Here is a 23,423-nt window from a genome sequence, read left to right as displayed (position 1 = left end):
GAGAAGATTCCCAAATATTCTCAAAAAGAAGATCACTAATAGAACAAGCATTTACTGCATGTTACTGAGAGAATCACATGGATGGAGTAGAAAGGTTTCTATGCATCCTGGTTTGGGAGGAGGAGGAGGAAGAGGAGGAGAAAGAGGAGGAGGAGGAGGAGGAGATGATTTGGGATCAGCAATTAACAAGTGTATATAGTACAGTTCTCCAAGATGATTATGTTGAATAATTAAATTATCCACTCAAATATTCAAAAAAGAATATTTTATATCTAAATGCATAAAATCCAATTAATTGAAAATAGTTTGGGTGAAAAAAAGTTGTGACTGAAAAATAGTTTCCTCATTCAATTTTAAGAATTTAATTGTATACTAAGCCCATCATTAGAGTAGAGAAAACAATCAATGAATAATTGATGCAACCACTTAACTTTAGCTTTTCTATACACAGAATATCTGAGTAGATTGCAATCTACTTAAATTTCTTTACTACTTACATTTGCATAAACATTTGTACATCTTTTTAAATTGAAGGGTTTTTTACTATTTAATCCAATAGAATGGTTTTACAAATCTGAGTGTTATTTTATAAATGCATTGATAAACTGATTTTATATCTTTTGTTTGAATAAACTGACCACTATGTAATCTAAGATTTGATTCTGTTTCACTTTGAAAACCTATCACAACATTTGTATTATAAACATGGAATTTCATTTATATGTTTCTCATATTCCTTCTTCTTTTTAAAATACTTAATATTATCAATTTGGTACAACTGTGTTGATTAACTTTGTCCAACATTTTGCCTTTAATTAATAAATCAATTTCCAATACATATTTTTTCTGATTTTTTTCCTGAACTCATGCTAAATACCTAGCCTTCAAATGCTTATTGTATATTTAAATATTAAAAAGATTAAGCAACTTCATGAACTTTCAGCTTTATATATTCAATAGCTAAAATATATATTTTCTACATTGTGAAGCATCATTTCCATGAATGATGCATAAAAACATTTATCGCATATTTTTCAGGATATATTATTTCTTGCTAACTCATTTTTTCTCATGCTGATAATCATATCTTATAACTCTTATGTTCTGAGGTATTATTACATTTCCATAAGCAATCAAATTTTCAGTATTTAGTTATTTGAATAGTCATGAGGAATGAGATATAGTTCCTTATCCTGTCAATTCAGAGTTTTGTGTTGTTAACACAGATTTCTTTACCTCACTAATGTTTAATAACAGAAATACTTGAGAACCCCAAGTTTCCATTCAAATAAAAAAAATAAAAAAACTTATTCCAGTTTGAACAATAGTGGTAATGTCTTAGCACAAGACATCTCTCCATGGATCCTTAGCTCCTGTGCAAGAAAGCCAATCCAGAAATGTGTGCAAGCAAAGCGTAGAAACAGAGATAAGCATTCTAATTTCTACTGAGTTTTTCCCTACTTTAATTGTTATTTAAAAGTATTAGAAATTCTTGAAGAACAGTTAAGGAGGGATATTCCACATTAGAATAACCAAGAACATTTTCTCCACAAATTCTGTCCTGAACCACTCAGGGCAGTATAGGAGGAGTAAAAAACACTACTTTAGAAAGTAAACCAGTCTCCAAATAAAGGATGGCTATTGGGAACCACATGGTCACACCCTTCACTGGCAGTCTTTGGGGCATGTAGAATGTCTGGTTATGGGTTTTGGTTATCCACACCACTGTCGGCATCCTTGAGAAAGGAAACATGCTGCCCTGATTGTGCCCCCTTAGCACTGACTTGTGAGAGATGGTGCTGTTACTGCCTGAGACAGTTATGCTTTTGTAAACTTGTAATAATAATAATAATAATAATAATAATAATAATAAGAAGAAGAAGAAGAAGAAGAAGAAGAAGAAGAAGAAGACCTCTGTACTATTAGTTTTTATCCCTAGTAGTTTTGAAGGATGTAGTTACAGAAACAGCTGGTTCTCCTTCTGAAAACATGAAAACAAAATTATCAATATTATGACTTTTAAAACAGTTTTCTTAAAACCAGAAAGTGTATGTGTGTGGGGGGAGGAAGAGGGGGACAGTGGAACTTTGTTTTAGGTATTTATTTTAAGTTTAGGGTATCAACTTCCCAAATAATATCAACTGAATGAAATAAAGTATTTATCATTGAACACAGTGTATTAATGCAAACATCATTCTCCCATAGAATACTTCCTGCAGAGATTGGATACAAGTACAAATTGGCAAGACCTGAGCCTCAAGTAACTTAGATAGAATAAAGTTTGCAAGAATGGAGTTTGCGAAAAGATAATAAACTTCTGATAAGCATTCCGAGGCATATATGCTGAAACATTTAGGGGACACTTCCTAAATATCACAACCAATAAAGCAGACTAGCACTGAAAAAAAAAATGAATATGAATACAAATGCTGGCCTCCATAGGAGAAATTTCCTCCAGCTCATTTCTCCTAGCTAATGTTTCACTTTCATAGATTGCCATTTTCAACCCTAATTTTAGGAATATTTCTTCTATGCTCCCTAAGGTCACAGTTAAATTTCTTCCATTACCTCCACCCCAGAGATACTTAGCTCTTATCACAAACTCCAGATAGCACACTCTTTTCTCCTAGAGTTCTTTCTTCTCCTTCTCCTTCTCCTTCTCCTTCTCCTTCTCCTTCTCCTTCTCCTTCTCCTTCTCCTTCTCCTTCCTCCTCCTCCTCCTCCTCCTCCTCCTCCTCCTCCATCACTACTACCAGGCTTCGTTATGCTTTGAAGATTTCCTTGGCTCCAAGTTGTACTTTCTCTGACTTGTAACTCTCTGAGAGTGTCAGTTTTTCTCACACCACAGTTTGTCTTACCTAAACAATACTTAGCTCTTTGTTTCTCCCAGAAACTAGCTCACAAATATTATATGGCTGCTTACATTTTCTTGTTTTGTCACTCTTCACCAAATAGTTATTTTTCTTTGGTCTCTTCACAGATGATCTGTTTCATTTTATATATCTCAGCTTTCTCTCTTCTCTTTTTTCTAAGAAAACATAAATAGAGAAGGCATAGCTGGGTAGAATCTTCCTAGTTTTGGTCTACTAAAACTCTTTCACCCCTTCTCCTGAAGGTTAGATTGCCCGAATGTCTAAAGCTTTATTTCTCTGTAACTAAAAATGAGGGCATGTGGGTGGTCGCTGGTAAAAATGCTTGTATTATAAATCAATGGATTCTTCTATCCATGGATATGAATATGTTGAATATCATCCTTGCTAAAGGGACTCACCATGATGTTCTTAGGAGAGGAATCTTCAATATTGTAAAAATAAGGTCAATTTCAATAAATCTGAATCAATTGTAAACATTTTGTGCCTTTCTCAGTGTGTGATGGGAGAAATAACTGATTTTCCCTTAAGTGTTCATCATTTTTGATATCAAATATGTTGTCAAATCTCCAGTAGTTGACAACATATTTGAAATGAAATCTTTCTAAGTCTTTGAAGCAATCTTTAGAAATTATCCAATTTAAAGTTCTGATCACTGGTTCCACCCAAGAATTCCAATAAAATACTTTCACTGCTATTTTCAAGTTTAAGTAATTCCACAACATCAATTCCTGAGATGATTCTGGATCAAAATGTAACAAATTATCTAATAAAAACCACATATACTTGGCAGATTTCAAGAGTGGAAATTAATATCAAAGATGCATTAACTACTTTTCAAATTAGCTCCACATGCTCAACTTGGCTACTCAAAGGAGTCTGGAAGTATATATATATATATATTATATCATATTAGAAAGAACCCTATCACCTTTTTAATAGCTTTAAACTTTAAATAAATAGACTTCCTTGGGTTTCACAATCTTAGAAACAACTCAGATAACAATATACTAGCTGTTGCCTCTGATATATGGTAATATTATTCCCTTCCCAGATCCATAAATACTCTTTTTCATAGCATGATTACCTATTTCATTTTACTTGGAAGTACACATATCAAATAAGTTAATTCTCATTCTCTCTCTCTCTCTCCATCTCCCTCTCTCCCTCCCTCCCTCTCTCCCTCCCTCTCCCTCTCTCTCTCTCTCTCTCTTTTACACAACTTGTATTGGCATACATCTTTTTCAGTTTAATGGAATATACATTAATAAGTCTATCTTCATTTCTCTAAACATCAAAGATTTGCTTACCAAAGTAGCTAATCAATTTATCAAACCTTTTTAATTACTAAGATGAATGTAACTAGTCTGGCTGTGTTGTTGCTTTATCCATGATGTGACATTAGTGGCAATATAACATGACAATAATACTGAAATTATTACAATACCACCCATTTACACAAAAATGAAATCTACAGTCCTTGCTAATTTCCATACCAAGAGAGGATTACATAAAATAGTAAACTAATTCTAGTAGATTGTTACTGAAATGAATGCCAGAACGTGGCTGGCAGCTTAATTATTACCACAAGAAAATAATTTATTATATTGATGAAATAGCTTGAAACTTGACCTCTGGGCTCATCAAATAACCTCCAAGGATGTGCTATCCTTCCACCCTCAAGATTAGAAGAAAGCATTGCTTTCTTCTAATTGCTGCCCAGTTCCTCTTTCCTTATCACCCCTCAGAAATGCAATGGGTATTGTCCCTGCTGCTACATGGGAATGATGGACCAGTAGCTACCTCTTTTTCTGATTGGCACTGCTGGCAAACTGAATGTCTGTCATAGTCCAGAGATATGTAAACTCAGGAAGAACATTTAAAAGCAAAGAGTATTTTTTTTACTTATAGTTAAAGATGGGCACAGTAATATAATAAGGTTTCGCATCAGCCGAAACCAGGAATCTAATAAACAAATGACAAATATTAAGGAAAAAAGAAATGAGATATGGTGAGGTGAAATTCAAAATATGGCAGGAGAACAGAGTTAAGGCTTATTTTTTTTCCCCCAGTATTCTTTTCTCAGGGAAGGAGCCAATCAATAATCCAAGCTGTGCCACCAACCATATGCATATTTGAAGAATACTACTTCTTACAGTCTACTCTTCTGCCAATCTGCTTTGGTCAATCTATCTGACCTGCAGAGCTTTAGAACACTGTGTGCAGTTCTGGGTGGTTGAATTTTGGAATCGAAGAGGTTGTCAGAGAATACAGGCAAGGAATCCTAAAACTTGTTGGATCTGCTCCAGCTAGAGTGCAGTTGTTGGCTTAAACCAGAGGTGGGTTTCAGCAGGTTCTGACCAGTTCTGGAGAACCATAGTGGAAATTTTGAGTAGTTCGGAGAACCGGTAGTAAAAATTCTGACTTGCCCCACCCCCATCTATTCTCTGCCTCCCAAATCCCAGCTGATTGGGAAGAAATGGGGATTTTATAGTATTCTTCTCCTGAAGTGGGGTGGGAATGGAAATTTTACAGTATCCTTCCCCTGTCATGCCCACCAAGCCACACCCACAGAACCGGTAGTAAATAATTTTGAAACCCACCACTGGCTTAAACACTGTTGGAATCACCCACTCCAGGACTATTATTCCCATAAACCCCTGGCTCTACCACTACCTTCTTCTTCCTTGAAAGTCAAGCAGGGCTATTATACCTCTTGCTGAAGCTACTAATAGGAAAGCAAAATACATGGAAAAAGAAGGACTCTCTTTTCTGTGATCTGTCTCCTCCAACATAGATCCTTTGCATTTTTAGAATGGTCTACCATGAAGAAGAAAAAAAAAGCTATGAGGGTTCTCCAAATTGCTGAAACTGACTGTTCCACATGAAGCTGCTCTGGAGCTACTCCCAGCAGGGTTATTTATGTTTGAAAGCCTGACAAATGGAAGGAGGACAAAGGGCTTTAAATTCCTATTCCAGAACTGTTTGGTGCAAACTCTCTGGATTGAGTATGATCACTTTAGTCAAATGAAAATGATACTCAGCATTCCATAGGTATTTGTTATGTACAATTATAATACATCTCTGTAAAAAATAATCTGCCATGAGTTATAAGTAAAACAATAGTATAATTTAATAAATAGTAAAATACAACAGTAAAATGAAACTATTACAAATGGCAAAGCAAAAGAAAAGCCAATGAAAAAAACACAAGGCAGACTAAATAAAATAGAATTAAAATAAGCAGATCAAAATTAATTTGAGATCATAAATAACAGATAAAATTTCATAAAAACATAAAGAACATTGATACTAGTAATATTTTTTTTCTGGGAAAACATGCAGTTCCAGGGGATCTAACACCAAAATGAGAATTTTTAAAAATTATGCAGTGCTGTTTTGAGTTCAAGATGCCTTTGACTAGAAAACACCTCTTTTGTACTTGAAATAGCTGTCATCATTTTGGAAGTGTTTGGGATTTGAAATGTCTTAATATAGTTCTTAATACTCCTTATTCAACTTGCATTCATTATTTTCTATTAATAATATAGTAACTGAACTGAGCTTAAAAGTGATAAAAGGTTTTGAACATAGAAAATATTTTTTCTTCTTTTTTTGTAGCGTCAAAGTAGTCCTTGGGGTGGGAGAAAGCTAAACATAAATGAAAAAAATGAGAAAGAAACAAGTAGAAAGAAACAAGTAGAAAGAAAGTAGAATAAATTCTAGGAAGTAGGATAAGTCATGTATGAAAAAGTATTAAAATGCATTGACTCTCCTGCAGAATGAAAGGAAAGTAGACCTAAATACATAAAGAAGACGAAGTAGAAAATACCACAGAAGTATCCAGAATTACAGTAATGGCAATATCAAAAAAAAGATGCTTGGTGAACCATGAAGTAGAAGAAACATGGAGGACAAAATGGGTTTAAGAATGATTACAGCACAGAATGAGAACAAGATACTATATTGTGTACAGCAATGCTTCCACAGAGATAAAGATAGTTGGATAGAATGGAATAAAAAAGAACTCTATACATTTCTAATTAAAAGAAAGAAGAAGAAGAAGAAACAGAAAAATACAGATTTTACATAAGAAGATGTAATAAAATTATGTACCACAGTACTTAATTTGAACTGCTTTTGAGTTAATAACAAATGTTTTAGTACTATACAAATGTTTTTAAAAACTGTCAGAAGAAATAATGGTTACAAAATCACTAGTGAATTTCCATAATAAGAGTGAGTTGAACTTGACTCTCCCCAGTCATTGACTTAACTCCTACATCACAATGAGTGTCACATAGTATGACTAAGACATATTTAGTCATACTAAGGAGAACTTTTCCTTAGTCATATTAAAGACCAGCTAGAAAGAGAATGAATTTGGCAACACTCAATCAACTACGGGCATTTTTTCTCCTCCTTCATCAACTATTCATTTTTGGAGAATGAAATGCTGGGGAGAATATTACAAAGTAATCTCTGTCAAAACAGGTACTGTATATATCCACTTACCAACTACCAAAAAAGAAATAAATAAAACATGATTAGAATAGGAAGCCCAGATGACATGTATTTAGTCTGGGAGGAGATGCTTGACCTTCCATCTTCCATGAAGTTTTTCTGAGGTCGCCCTATGAAACACTCCCCCTCTCAGAGGCATTTATTTGTTTGCTTAGGTTGGGGTTGTTGTTGTCTTTTTTGTAACCTGCCTTACAAATAACTCAAGGCAGCAAACATATCTGCATTGATACCGGTTGCCCTCCGGGTGAGGTTCAAGGTGTTGGTGATTACCTATAAAGCCATACATGGCTTAGGCCCGGGGTATGTGGTGGATCACCTGCAGCCAGCAACAGCTCCCCATCGCCCGGTGCATTCACACAAGAGGGCCTACTTGGGGTTCCGTCGGCCAAGCAATGTCGGCTAACGGCCTCTAGAGAGTGAGCCTTCTCTGTAGGCACACTTACCCTCTGGAATCAGCTCCCCTTGGAGCTCCGGGTGACCCCCGACCTTCGCTCTTTCTGCTGTGATCTTAAAACATGGTTGTTTCGCCAGGCTGGCCTGGACTGAAGGGGTTTTAATGGGAATTTTAGATTCTTTTATTGTTTGAATTTTAATTTGGACTTGTTGTTGCTTATTGCTGTGAGCCGCCCTGAGTCCTTGTGGAAAAAGGGTGGCATATAAGTCCGATAAATAAATAAATAAATAAATAAAAAAATAAAAAAATAAATAAATAAATAAATAAATAAATAAATAAATAAATAAATAAATAAATATCTAATACACTTGCCTCCTATTTTTTCCACAATAATAATCCTGTGAGGTGAGTTGGAATGAGAGCGAGAGTGACTGGTCCAAGGTAACCCAGCTGGCTTTCTTGACTAAGGTGGTACTTGAACTGATCTTATACTGTTCTTCTGTAGGAAGACTCTTAAATTACTATATTTCTTATGAGCTTCCAAGCAGTGGTGGGATTCAACCAGTGTAACAACCGGTTCACTGAGCAGTCTGTTTCAAAACACCATTAAAAGTTACCTTCCACTAGCCCCGTGAGTGAAACAGCTGCAGCAGGGCAATCCGTTCTGCTGCGCTGATGAACTGGGCTTCAAACAAATGAAATATAGGTAGGTATAGCTCAGGGGTGGGCGGGCAGGCACAGTTGATGGTTGGAGTGAACCGGTTTGCTTGCAGCTGATCATTGGAGCAACTGGCTCACCCAAACCAGACTGAATAGGCTGAATCCAGTGGTGGGATTCTACCGGTTCGCACTGGTTCGGTAGAACCAGTTGTTAAGTAGTTAAGTAGTTAAGCAGTTCGGCGAACCGGTTGTTAAAAGAAATCTCCTTTTGTTTTTTTCCACTTTACAGGGTTAATCCTGTAGGGAATTATATTTGGTGTTGTTTCCTAGCCTAATCTTTATTGCCCTGCTTACAGAAACTGCCTCTCCGGCAGTAAACCTTCTGGTTCCGGAGATTTTCGGAGGCTTTTTGTTTTGCTTGACTTTCTTAAAGGGAAAAGGGTTGTTTTAAGCTTTTTACACCGCTGTTGGGAGGAAATACTCCCTTGTTGGAGTTCTTCCAGCCAGGGTGCAATGATCAGCACTTTGAAGAAATAAGTGAATAACGAAGCAGAAGCTTTTAATGACAAGGAACCAAGATGAATGACATTCAGCAAGGCTTCTTGGCTAGCTAGAAAGATTGACATTCAAACGTGAGTTTACATACCCTTTCTGACTTTTGGTCTAAAACTGGTTTTTGGTGAAGTTTAATTCTGTGCTTGGTGATGTTTATTCCTGTGTTTAGTGATGGGATAATTTTCCTTATTCAGCTTTGTTTGGAAGGAAAAATGTTAATCTCTGTTCCTGAAAAGAAGCAACTTTGGAAATCTGACTAGTTCTGTGTCTATTTGTTCTGGTAATTGGTTTAACAAGCAACAGATACTCTGTTTGCTCCTTTGCTTCATTCTGGAGAGCTTAAATAACCTCTCTGCTAAAGGGCTTCGCTTTATGAGCAAGAGTTGGCTGCTGATATTTATTATTGCATTTTAACTATTTTAATTCCTCAAGGTGTTCTGGCACCCTCCCTGATTTGTAACTCCAGTTTGCAGGTATTTCTAATCTAATGATTGATATTTAGGGCAGCTTTTTGCAAGCAAAGAAGCTTTTTGTATTTTTGTACAGGCAATCCTTGATTTACAACAGTTACAATGGCACTGGAAAAAGTGACTTATGTCCATTTTTCACACTTATGACCATTGCAGCAAACTGTCATTAGGGCAAAGAAGCGATGCCACATGACCACCTGGCCACATCCACCCAGTCACATGAAGCACTGCAGTTGTAAAATGAGTGATATGGTTGTTAAGAATGCTGCAACGGGCATAAATGATGACCAGTCATAAGTGTGAGGACCAGTCAAAAGTGCAAGGACCTGTCAGAAATCACTTTTTTCAGCCCTCTGGGTAGTCCCTATCTGCATATGGACTACTCAGAGGGCTGAAAAAGTTATTTTTGATCAGTCCTCACACTTTTGACCAGTCCTTGCACTTATGACTGTCCTCACATTTTACATTTTTTGCCCTATCTTGTCACCATGGTGAAGAGAAGCAGTTGTGAAATGAGTGACATGGTTGTTAAGAATGCTGCAACGGGCATAAATGTGAGGATGGTCATAAGTGTGAGGACCAGTCAAAAGTGTGAGGACTGGTCAGAAATGACTTTTTTCAGCCCTCTGAGTAGTCCCTATACACATAGCCACGGCCATCCGGTCACATGATCAGCTAGCCACACCCACCCAGTCACATGACCTCCAAGCCACACCCACCCAAATAAGCCACACCCACAGAACCGGTTGTTAAAAAAATGAATCCCACCAATGGCTGAATCCCACTCCTGCTTCCAAGCAACAACAATAATAATTTTATTATTGTTGCTTGGAAGATCTGACAGGTGAATACAGCTATGTTCTTGATCAAAGATCAATACAATCCTTCTATCTTGGTTTTCTACCAAGATCAAACCTGGTCTTCTACCAGGTTTGCAGCTTCAGGAAGGACACACATGGAGCAGTAAGAGAAGAAGGGAATACCTAACTAATCAGTCAGATCAGCCAAATCAATGCACTAGCATCAATGGGATGACAAATGTTGCATCCAGATCATCCTCACATCATTTATTTTATTTATTTATAATGATTTTACAAATCTGTGAGTTCACAAACTTCTGTGACTCTGAGGTTGGTTAAAATCCAAATCCAAATTAGGGAAAAATTCCAAATCAATATATGTAATCATCAACTTATCTACTAAAATATCATTGACAACAAATTTATTAATGTTGGAATCTGGTTTTCATATATTAGATTACCAAAATATAATGCTTGTAGATGAACTTTTGTTAACGTGAGAATAGGAAGTTCTGATTTTGGTTTCCTACATTTTCAGTGCTTTCTATGACAAGGTATACAAAAGCATATCACAATGCAGTAGCCATGTAAATCATATATACAGTATTATCTTAGTGGATATTGGAATTTGGAGAGGCAGAGCATTGAAATAATAGATCTCTAAATACTCTGAAAATAAAAATAAATGAAAAAAAAAAACCCTTTACAACAACAAGACAGAAATGCATTCATTTAACAATTTATGCATCCTGATGCATCCATCCAGTACAGTATGAAAAAGGTAGATAGAAATTCAGCATCGTCTCCTCTATAAAATTAAAAGAGAAATCCCAAAGATAGATAAAACCTGCTTGAGACATGGCCCCTCCAGTTCACAGATGCTGCCAATGATGAAGGTTTTTTCTTCTGCTAATATTAGTTGTGAAACATTAATATTTATAGCTAAGAAACTAGCATAGAGATAACAATTATTTATGGTGCAAAAACTAGAGACAATGGAGCAAAAGAAATCCAGTTTTCTTGACCAAGAATCACATTCACAAACAATATCAAATGTCTGTTTAAACTGGTTTGGAATATACTTATTATGCAAATCTGTATTATATTTTATTTTTCCACTCATGCCTTCGTCTGAAAACCTGCACAAATAATGCTGAGTTTCTATGACATTTTATTTTTAATTCTCTGAAAGTACAACAAAACAAAGCCCTATCATTCTGAATAAATGGTCTCTTCTTGTGCAGTTCCTGATATATTGTATCATAATTCTCCCTTCACATTAAAGAAAAGGGGAAAAAAACCCTCATGTGTTTGATCTAGGACTGCCTGGACTGTCCTCATTTCACAAAACATTATTTTATGCAAATCAGGTAAAAAACTAATTATTGTTTCCCAACCTAAAAATGTATTTAAACAAACAATAAATGTATTGGTCTATCAGCTGCTCTAATGGTAGCCTGAAACTTGTATCCTTCAAATGAATAATTACCTACAAAATAATTAAATGTTGCTGATATGGTGAGCTCATCCCACTTGTACATAGAACAGCAAAGCTTGTCTTCCCTGAAATCCATCTCAGTCATGTTGGATAAGCTTACTGTCCATCACAGTGTTGGCATCGATCCCTGCTCAATTACGGAAGAAACATAGCACCATATTAAATGACAAATAAGGCTTAATTTTAAGCACAGCCAGGCTGTAACCCCATGTTCCATTATAGATTAAAAAGAACCAATTATTTTTAAAAGAAAGATTTAATGAAAGGCCTTTAGTAATATATGGACATCTTGCCCTCTCTGCATTCGCAAGTCAAACTCTCCAGTAATGGTTGAAAGACTCTGCAAACAATCTCAGCATGCAGTAAAGATGTTCTCTGAGGATTAGCCATTCTTTCTTAAAAAACCACTAAAACCCTCAACTTCTGAACACTTTCCCCCATAATTATACCAAAAAATGTCACCCTTAAAAACTACCAGAGACAATAAATGAACGGCTTTTATTTTTATATTTTGTAGACACTATTAGCATAAATCAATCAGAGTTTGTTTCAGGGCAAAATCACAGGGTACAGGAAAGCTAAGGAACGTCTAGTGAGAATTCTTGAATTACTATAAAATGCAGGAATCAATTTTAATCCAAAGATTCACTGTCTGGAATACATTAGAATGGAATGCTATATCCTTCAATTGGTAAAGGGACATGATCATCCTGGCATTCCCTTGTATATGTATAGTAAGTCCAATCAACTTTCTATATGTACTACTTCGAAGTATTTAAACCAGCACATTATATGGGTAGGCAAAGGTCGTCTTAGATCTCTTCTATTTAAAACTTCTTTATTCTCCAACAGATCCTAAATCACGTGCATTAGTTGTGTAACCTTCAGATGGTGTAGGGTAAATTATTTCCATTTAAAAATAATGAAGTGGGAAAATTAAAAGAAATTAAGAGCTGCTAAGTCATTGGAAGGAAACTATTATCTCAATTTCCACCCTGACTACCAGGACTTTGGAAATAACAGGTCAACATATAATTGACTTCTGCTTTTAAAGCAATTATTCTTTCCCAATTTATCACTGAAGAATTAGTGTAAATCTCTTCTATTAAACAAGCATGTCCCATATCATTGCATGCAATGATCTACTGAATATACGTTATAATAGTACATATAAAAGACTGTGCAATATTCTTAGATTTTTTTAGAGGGAACAATAATCAGGTTTTGCAAGCCATAGTATGTACGTTCATATTCTTCAAGTCACACCTTTGTTTGTATAAGAAATAACTTTACAAACTAGTATTTAATGATTTGAGCCTTAATCTCAGTTTTATCAATATTGCTATACTGTTTGGAATGTGCCAGAAACCATTTATAAAGGGGAAATATAGATGTGACCCTTTGTTCATCACACAATCATTGTCAGAGCAACTACTGAACATATTTTCTGCTCTATTTTTGAAGTACAGTGCATTCATAAAATATTCAGACCCACTTCATTTTTGTCAATTTTGTTATGCTGCAACCTGATTCCAGAGTCATTGAAATTCATTTTTTTCTCATTAATCTACACTCAGTACCCCATAATGACAAAGTGAAAACAGAATTTTAGAAATGTCTGTAAATTCATTTAAAAAAAAAACACTGACATATCACATTGGCATAAGTATTCAGACCCATCACTCTGTACTTTGTTGAAGGATCTTTGGCAGCAATTATAGCCTCAAGTCTTTTGAGGTATCACGTGATAAGCTTTGCACACTTGGATTGAGGGATTTTCTGCCATTCTTCCTTACAAATCCTCCTAAACTCATTCAGATTGCATCATGACCATCGGTGGACATTTTCAGGTCCCCCAGAGATATTCAATAGGGTTCATGTCAGGGCTCTGGCTGGCCCACTCTGGGACATTCACAGAATTATCCATAAGCCACTCATGTTTGTCCTGTCTATGTGCTTAGGATCATGGTCATGTTGGAAAGTAAACCTTTGGCCCAGTTTAAACTGGGCCAAAGGTTTTCATTGAGGATATTCCTACACTTTGCTCTATTTAGCTTTCCCTCAACCCTGACTAGTCTTCCAGTCCCTGCTGCTGAAAAACATCCCACAGCAGGGGTGAAATTCAGCAGGTTCTGAAAGGTTCTGGAGAACTGGGAGCGGAAATTTTGAGTAGTTCGGAGAACCAGCAAATACCACCTCTGGTGGGGTGGGAATGGAGATTTTGCAATATTTTCCCCCCAGGAGTGGGGAGAGAATGGGGATTTTGCAGTATCCTTCCCGTGAAGTGGGGTGGGAATGGAAATTTTGCAATATCCTTCCTCTGGGGTGGGATGGGAATGGAGATTTTGCAGTATCCTTCCCCCGCCACCCCACCAAGCCACGCCCACCACACCACGCTCACCATGCCACACCCACAGAACCGGTAGTAAAAATTTTGAATTTTACCACTGCCCTACAGCATGATATTGCCACCACCACGTTTCACTGTTGGGATGATATTGGGCAGATGATGAGTAGTGCTTGGTTTCCTTCAGACATAACATTTAGAATTGAGACCAAACAGTTCAACCTTGGTTTCATCAGACTAGAGAATCTTGTTCCTCACAGTCCTTCAAGCAAACTCCAAGCAGGCTTTCATGTGTTTTGCACTGAGGAAAGTCTTCCGTCTAGCCACTCTACCATAAAGCCTAAATTGATGGACGGCTGCAGTGATCATTGTCCTTCGGGAACTTTGTCCCATCTCCACATAGGATGTCTGAAGCTCAGTTAGAGTAACCATCAGGTTCTTGGTCACCTCTCTTACTAAAGCCTTTCTCCCCAGATTATTCAGTTTGACCAGGTGACCAGCTCTTGAAAGACTCCTAGTTGTGTCAAACTTCTTCCATTTGAGAATTATGGAGGCCACTATGCTCTTAAGAACCTTTAGCACAACAGGAATTTTAATCCTTCCAAAGTTCTGTGCCCTGCAATAATCCTGTCTCTGAGCTTTGCAGGCAGTTCCCTTGATCTCATGGTTTTTGCTCTGGTACACTATGCATTGTCAGCTGTGAGGCTTTCTAAAGAGAGGTATGTGCCTTTCCAAATAATGTCCAACCAATTTAATTAATAATACTCCAATCAAGGTGTAGAAACAGCAATGATCAAGAGAAATGGGAGGCACCTGATCTAAATTTCAAGTGTTGTTGCAAAGGGTCTGTATACTTATGCCAATGTGATATTTCAGGTTGTTGTTTTTTTAAAAAAATAAATTTAAAATTCTAAAATTCTGTTTTTACTTTGTCATTGTGGGGTACTGAGTATAGATTAATGAGAAAAAAATGTATTTCAACAACTATAGAATCAGGCTGCAGCATAACAACATTGACAAAAGTGAAGGAGGTCTGAATACTTTCTGAATACACTGTATACTTCTGTTCATTCATTCAGGATAGAGGTCACCCAACTTCACAGTGCTTTACATAGATTAAAACATTGGAAGGAAGGACAATAGTACAACAAAGACAACAATGATCATGAAAGGAAAATAATTCCTAATTTGATAACATTCTAGATAAATTTCCACATGACTCTAACACTATTCTTCCTTAGGCCTGCAGGAACATCAAATTTTCAATGATTTGTTTAATATCTTCAGGTAGGAACCATATATGTTTTTGATGGGATACTGTTCCAGAGGGCAGGCACCACAACAGAGAAGGCATATAACTGAAGTTATATTACCTGGAGCAGTCTTGCCAATTTCAGATAGTGAGCTTCAGTTTGCTGCAGGCTAACCCAGCAGTTCATTGCCTACTTTTCACAGGCAACAAAACCCTATCAGTTTAGTCAATTTCCCCATGGTCTTGAATATATTTACCAAGAATATATTTACCATATATTTAGCACTGTATAATAGTGCATTGATTGTAACATTTGCCTTGTAAACTGAAGCTTGTTGAGAGCAAGATGAGGAGTAAAACTAATCTTCTAGTATCAAAACCGTTTTTACAACCAGAACAATACAAAGCACCACATAACTGTTTCCAATTTCTGAAGAACACTAATGCTAGCACCTCTAATGCTCTTCCTGTAGCAGTTTTGGAGGGCCCAGTACAAAAATGTTCCCTGTGAGCTGAGACTGAACCACTGTGGACATGTTGAAACTGCAGCTTATGCAGAGGTGGGATTCAGCCAGTTCTGTCTGGTTCGGGAGAACCGGTGGCGGCAATTGCGGTAGACCCCGCCTATCCACCTGGAAGTAATGGCGTCCTATTTTGCCACATTTTTGAGGCCAGGCGCATGCATGGAAGGTGTGCGTGGGAGCAAAGAGCATGCACGGAAGGCCAAGCATGCATGGAAGGTGCGCACGTTCACATTTGCAAACCGGTAGGGAAGGTAAGTGAATTCCACCTCTGAGCTCATGTTATAGAAGGACTCAAGGACCCATCTTATAACTCCCTAGTTTATGAAACACCTGGAAAAATCTGATAACTTTTATGTACACATGTTATAAAATATGTTGATAACAGTATGATTCACTCTCCTTGAACATAACTAAATTTTGCTATACTGCCTGTAAAATTGGGCCAACTTTGATTCTCCACTGATAAAGCCACTACCAATTGTAATATTGTATTTTGTTTTGTTTTTACTGTATTCCTATTTTAAGTCTTTTTGTTTGCAATTCTGGTCGGTGATTATAATAAACTTGATTATGATTATGGTTCATCACAGAGTCATCTAGATTTTTAGACTCTTATGGTTTGTCACATAGTTAGCCAGATGTTGGCATTTTTGTCTACCTATCAAATCCTTTCCAATAATACAGAGAATTGTTAGGAACCTTCCAATAATACACAGTTTCATCATTTTTCCAGTCATCTGAATTAGGAGGGTTTAATCCCCAGCTCCCACATTGTAGAACTGGACTTTTAAAACAAAAGCAACAGGAAATATTTTTTTAAAAAATGGACTTGGAACAGTGCATGTATTTCAACAGTATCTTGAACTCTCCTACATTTTTGGGAAGGATCTAATAGTCAAGAATAGAAAATCCAGTCAGAACTATCTGATACTCTTGATGATGATGATGATGATGATGATGATGATGATGATGATAGGGTTTGATCCAGCTACACTCTATTCTTAAGAAGCATTACAACTAGCCAATAAATTGGAAGAATGTGATAGACTAATTCTGCTGAATACTTTGCAATCCTTGCCAAAGTGCCTCAAGATTTTTTAAAAACTGGATTAGAGTTAAGTCAACATGACTGCAAGACAGGAGTGGCTGAAACAGTAAATGAAGATGTGCCCTCAACTTACTTTTGTACCTTCATGGCTATATTTGTGTATATGCAGTAGCTGAGTAGAATTTATATAAACTGGCAGCAGCTTTCTAGAGATTCAGACAGCAGCCTTTCCAATTATGACTTAACATGAAGATAGCAGTTCAGGACTATCAGTATGCAAAGTATATTTTCTACTCTTGAGCCAGACCACATCTCCATAGTGGCCAAATTGTGTAAAGCTGAGTGAATATTGGAGAGGGGAGGGAGGGGAGTTTCATATAGTCTTTGTCTGCATACAAAATATATTTCTACTACAAAAAGCTATTTTTCTTATACAATCAACTGGCACAGGAGCCTTGAAAAAGGACAGCCTAACAGCATTCAGGTTGTGCATATAAAAGAAACTATTTTTTCCCCCTAGAATGTTCATGTTGAATAATTTCTTGCCTTTGAGGTCTTACGTTAAGTTTAAATTCTATTGTTCTGCAAGTGGACACTGTCATTTTCCTGAACAATTTGGTATTTCGTTGGTGTTACTTTATTTTTCAAAAAATAATCTCCGAAATATAACCAGCCATTTCTGAATATGGCTATCTCAAATGATAGATTCCTGAGGTATGTATGGACAGATTCATATGCTTGGAATAATGACTTCAACTCCAAGAGCTGTTATGTGCCAAGTAATAATTTGATTACTATATAAGAATGGGATAGAGTTCATTGAATTATGAATTACTTTGATGCCATAGACTGGTTTCTGAACAAGATAGTTTTACATGTATAGGTGAAGATACTCCTGCAAAGGTTTTCTTGAAAATAATCAACAGAATCTAATGCAGCATAAATAATACCAGTAGTTTCCATGGTTTCAAAAAACTATTCAGGGTTTAGTATAGTGCAGAACACAGCTGGACAATAAATCCATAGATGAAAGACACAATAACTATTGTTTTGCCTGATAACCTTTACACATTAAGTAGTTGAAACTGTAGGATGCAGAATGCTTACACGTGGCTTAAATAAGTGTAACTTTGTGCATTTAAATAATGGGACCACTGTATTGTTTGCTGAACCATAAGTATTAAGGATAAATGGAACTTTAGATATTTTTTTTTAAAAAAACACTCTGTAAGTAATTTGTATTGGAGTGCAGATTTATTTTGATTTTCATTAAATTAAAACGTTGTTACATTGTTGTTGCTATCACTGTTATTGTTGAACAGAATCTTAGTAAGATTTCTGAAAACTTTTTCAGGACTGAGGAGCCTAGTCCAAGGATTGAGATCACTAATTATCTTTAAAAAGTTGTTTAAGAGAAGTAAGAGGAAGTCTAAACTGCATTTGCATGCTTTAACTTTCAGTAAGTATAGAGTGCCAATTTCCGAAGCAGACCATTGTACTATATGTCATTAGCTGAGGTAGCATAGATTTGGAAAAAAAGAGAGAGAGAACAATAAATGAAGCAATGTTGTCATTCCATATGTTGCAGGAATATTGGAAAAGCTCAGAAGAATCTTCAGCCAACACAACATACATGCACACTTCAAACCCAAGAATACACTAAGGCAGAAGTTTGTCCACCCCAAGGATAAAACACCCAGACACAAACTAAGCAATGTGGTGTATGCATTACAATGCATGTGCAGATCTCTACACTAGAGAAACAAAGCAACCACTTCATAAATGCATGGGAACATAGGAGAATAAACCAACAAGATTCAGCAGTCCATCTTCATTTAAAAGACAAAGGCCACTCTTTTAAAGACAGCAAAATCCACATTTTGGACATAGAGGATTGCTGGTTTGAAAAAGGCCATCTATCTCCAAATTCAATAGCCCTCTCTCAACAGAGGAGGAGGGATACAACATCACCTACCTCCAGTCTACAACACAATATTCTCAAAGGCTCCACATCAATTTGCACTACTCAGGTGACCCTGATGTCACAGGTAAACTTCCAGGTGACCTCAATAACTTTCTAAAAAAATTCAAATAACAAGCGGTCTGTAAGGAGTATAAATCCTTCTATTCCCCACCATCCAGTCAGAGTTGAAGAGGCTTTTTGGATGAGAAACGAAACATCTTCAAAGAAAAACAAGCGTTGTTGCCTGTCGCTACCAGCAGAACTAATTGCAGAGTCAGACAAGGATGAAGTAGAGGGAGATCCTGGGCCAGCTTCAGACCCTTTGGAAGGCTCTGATAAGGAAACAGCATCAGAGACAGAGCTACCTCGGGCCTTCCATCCTCCCCCAGGAGGAGAGGCAGCTGTCTTTGGGGCCTGAGCTGAGTGAGATGGTACCCATCCAAGATGCATGTATATGCAGAGAGGAAAAGAGAGGAGAGCAAAAGAAAACAATAAGCTAGGTCTCAGAGAGTGGCAGATGCAGATGATAGCCAAACCCTCCCTGGCTGGGAAATAAATAGGAAGAGTTTGGGACTGGCCAGTTGTCACATACAACCATTTGTTTCTAATATATAGTAAGCAATTCAGATTTTTTTTACTAAACCCAGGTTTGTTGGAACTAATTACAGTTGATTTTTTGTTTATCCATGTGAATAAAAGACTGTTCCTGCCCTGTTATAAAAAGGGGTTTGTTTTACTCGCAAGTAAAAGTCTTATCACTACTTGCAAAGGCTGGGTCAGAACAACAAGAAAGTCCAGTTGCCTCTTGAAAAAACACCTTTTGGACATATCCTTATGCAATATATTTCCTCTGTCTGAAGGTTGAAACACAGCAATTTTGGGGTCATGAAAGTCCTACCTGCTTTCAAAATCTCCTGGTTTTGATTAGCCCTGACCCATCCTTGAAGATATGGCAATTCAGATCACTTAAACTAGCTTGGGATTGGCTTCCTCTAAGCAATGTCCTAAATTTGGATAAAAGAAAATGCTTCATTTGCTAATTCAAATTCAAAGAATGACTTTTTGACCTCATATTATATACCCATCTATTGTTATTAGCTGAACTACCCAATTCTTTTCATTCTCTTCTTCCTATGATACAGCTTTAAATATAAAATCCAAACATAACATTGTCACTCAACACAACATATTCATTTTCTGTTAAGTAACAATGCAACAGTCATTTCCAATTCTAGTAGTTTGACCAAGAACATCCTGGTTCAGCATCTTGCTTTTCCTTAATAATACCACCAACTGTTGACAATGGACTGTGTTATGGATTAACACTAATAACAATTCTAAAGTTTCTAAGATATATTTTGAGATTATATTTGAGTTTTCAAAAGAGGTTAACTATGCATAATAAGGAAAAATGAGAAAAATAACTTACTTAGGCAGATTACTAGGTTATTGTATCTGTCAAAAAGTTAGGTATAATCTTGAAAAGGAGAATAAGGAATCTATTTTGGTATTTTGTTTGGTTTCCCCTTATTGACATAGTAAGACAGATGATAATGATGACTTCAGTTTGTGGATGTTCCTTCCTGAAATGCCACCATCTGAATTAAATTGTAATGGACTTTTCAAAGCTGGGAAAGCTAGTGCTTTGAAAAATATTACAGATTTGGAACCTGTAGATGATGAGGGAATAGAAGGGAAAGTCATCAAATTTGTAGATGACACCCCAGAGGACAAGCTCAGGATCCAAAAAGATCTTGGCAAACTTGAACAATAGGCCATATCCAATAACATAAAATTTAATGTGGATAAAAGCAAAGTTTTACATTTAGGCATGGAAAATCAAAAATATACATACAGATTAGATGAGACCTGGCTCAAAAACAGTAACTGTGAGAGGGTCCTTGGAGTCCTAGTGGGTGATCACTTGAATATGAGCCAGCAGTGTGCAGCAGCAATCAAAAAAGTTAATACAATCCTGGTTTGTATAAACAAAGGCATGGAATCAAGATCACATGAAGTATTAGTACAGCTTTATAAAGCCCTAGTAAGACCACACCTGTAATACTCCAACCAATTTTGGTCACCATACTACAAAAAAGATGTTGAGACTTTGGAAAAAGTTCAGAGAAAAGCAACTAAGATGATCAAAGGCCTGGAGACTAAAACATACAGTATGAAGAATGGCTGCAGGATTTGCGTTTGGCTATTCTAAAAAAAAGAAGAATTAGGGGTGACATGATAGCAGTATTCCAGTATTTGAGGGGCTGCCACAAAGAAGAGGAGGTCAAATTATTCTCCAAAATTCCAGAGGACAGGACAAAAAACAATTGTTGGAATCTAATAAAATTCACATCTGGAATTAAGGAGAAACTTCCTAACAGTGAAGACAATTAACCAGTGGAACAGCTTGCCTTCAAAAAGGCACTCCATCACTTGAGCAGGGGGCTGGACTAGAAGACCTCCAAGGCCCCTTCCAGATTCTATTCTATTCTATTCTATTCTATTCTATTCTATTCTATTCTATTCTATTCTATTCTATTCTATTCTATTCTATTCTATTCTATTCACCTGAACTCATCAAGTTGCCTTACCTTGCAAAGCTCTATATAATTAAATTATTTCTAATTTGGAAGAAATATGATGATTTGTGTGATATGTATAGCTAATTAGAGCACTTCTACTCAGAAAAGACTGAAACATATTCTTAACTTCAGATACTTTTAGTTAACAATCACTTCAAAAAATATTCAACATCCATAAAATTAAAGATAGTCTGTATGGGACATTGTGAAGAATAGATAGATAATAGGCAGATAGGTAGGTAGGTAGGTAGGTAGGTAGGTAGGTAGGTAGGTAGGTAGGTAGGTAGATAGATAGATAGATAGATAGATAGATAGATAGATAGATAGATAGATAGATAGATAGATAGATAGATAGATAGATAGATAGATCTAAGCTATATCAAATCAATAGTGATACTCTGATCATTTTTCTGGTTCAGAACTGAAATTTTATAAAGTTTCCAAGCTGGATTTTAGAGAAGAGGTAAAACTTCAGTATGTTTTCAGGAAAGTCACCATAATAAAAATAATAAAAATAAATAATCCTTACTCTTCCATTCTCTTTCTCATGTAACAGCGGTTAGGATGGGATCTTTCACTAGGAAATGTGAATGGAGCCTAGTCTTGTAAGGTACATGAATCCCCAAAATTATAATTAATAGGATATGCAATATCTGTAATCTCTGGAATTAACAAGGCTGATGTAAAATGATAGGATCATAGAATTGAAACTATACATTTTTGTGAAACAAAAACAAATGATATTCATTTGAATATCAACTGAATTATAGATTTCGGTTTCAGTTGAAGATAGAACTGGTATCAGACTTGCCAGAGATGTTACTTGCTGTTGTGATTTGGCATATTTTAACAGGTTTAAAGCACTGATATAGGAAGAGTCCTGCTAGGTCAGACCAATCGCTGATCTGGCCCAGAATTCTATTATCCATAGAAATCAACCACATGCATTCAAAAAGCTTTTCTGAAATGTCAAGTCTTTTTCTAAGCCATCAATTTAGCATAATTAACTTGAGTCCCCTAAAAATGAGAGTTTCCTAAAACTAAAACCAATTCAGACTTTTTGACATTTGTGAGGTGGCTACTTTGTGACCTTTGTGCACTGAAAAAAATGTGATTTTTGACAAGTAAAAGTCTTATTTACCCTGATTTGAGGAAACCTCATTATCCAAAAGTAGAAACAAAGGGAATCTAAGCATTTATTAATATTTATTTATTTTTATTTTTAATTTATTGGATACACTCTGTATATAAGCTACTGTGAGATCATCTTTAAGTGAAATATGAGGAAAAAGGGAAAGAATAAATGATGTCCTATATTGCTGAAAATCAATATATAGGGAAACATGTTATAAAAATAACTGTTAATAATAATAATAATCAAACAAGACTTTTAAATTAGTGAATGATTACTGAAAACACTGGCAAAGCTGTTATGGTTTAGGCACGGTTCATACAACAGCCATATCATAACTCTCAACATAAAGGCAAATTTTAAAATGTGATAGCTTTAATCCATAATTTTTTAAAATATGAATGTTTGCATTGAAGCTAATTTAATCCAATTTTGATCAAATGGTTTAATTTATTTAGCAATAGCATTAACACTTAAGTGCTTTACTGTACTCTTTGAGCTGTTTACAAATGTCAGCATATTGCCCCCAAAATCTGGATCCTCATTTTACCAACCTCAGAAGTGTGGAAAGTTGAGACAATCTTGAGCCAATGAGGATCGAACTCCTGGCAGTGAGCTGAATTAGCCTGCAAGACTGCATTCTCACCAGTGCTTCACCAAGCTCTTTTATTTATGTTGTGATCATAGATTTGCTGGCCAATATTTCAAATATAACTTCAAATATATATAAAACAAAGCTCATATAACAAAGATATGAGAGAGATTATTCATTTAAAAGTTTTCAGAAATTCATTTCATCAACAG

Source organism: Pantherophis guttatus, chromosome 2 (assembly GCF_059756535.1).
Source record: "Pantherophis guttatus breed Tessera chromosome 2, ASM5975653v1, whole genome shotgun sequence".
Classification (NCBI taxonomy): Eukaryota; Metazoa; Chordata; class Lepidosauria; order Squamata; family Colubridae; genus Pantherophis; species Pantherophis guttatus.
Note: the sequence above shows the minus strand (reverse complement) of the source record.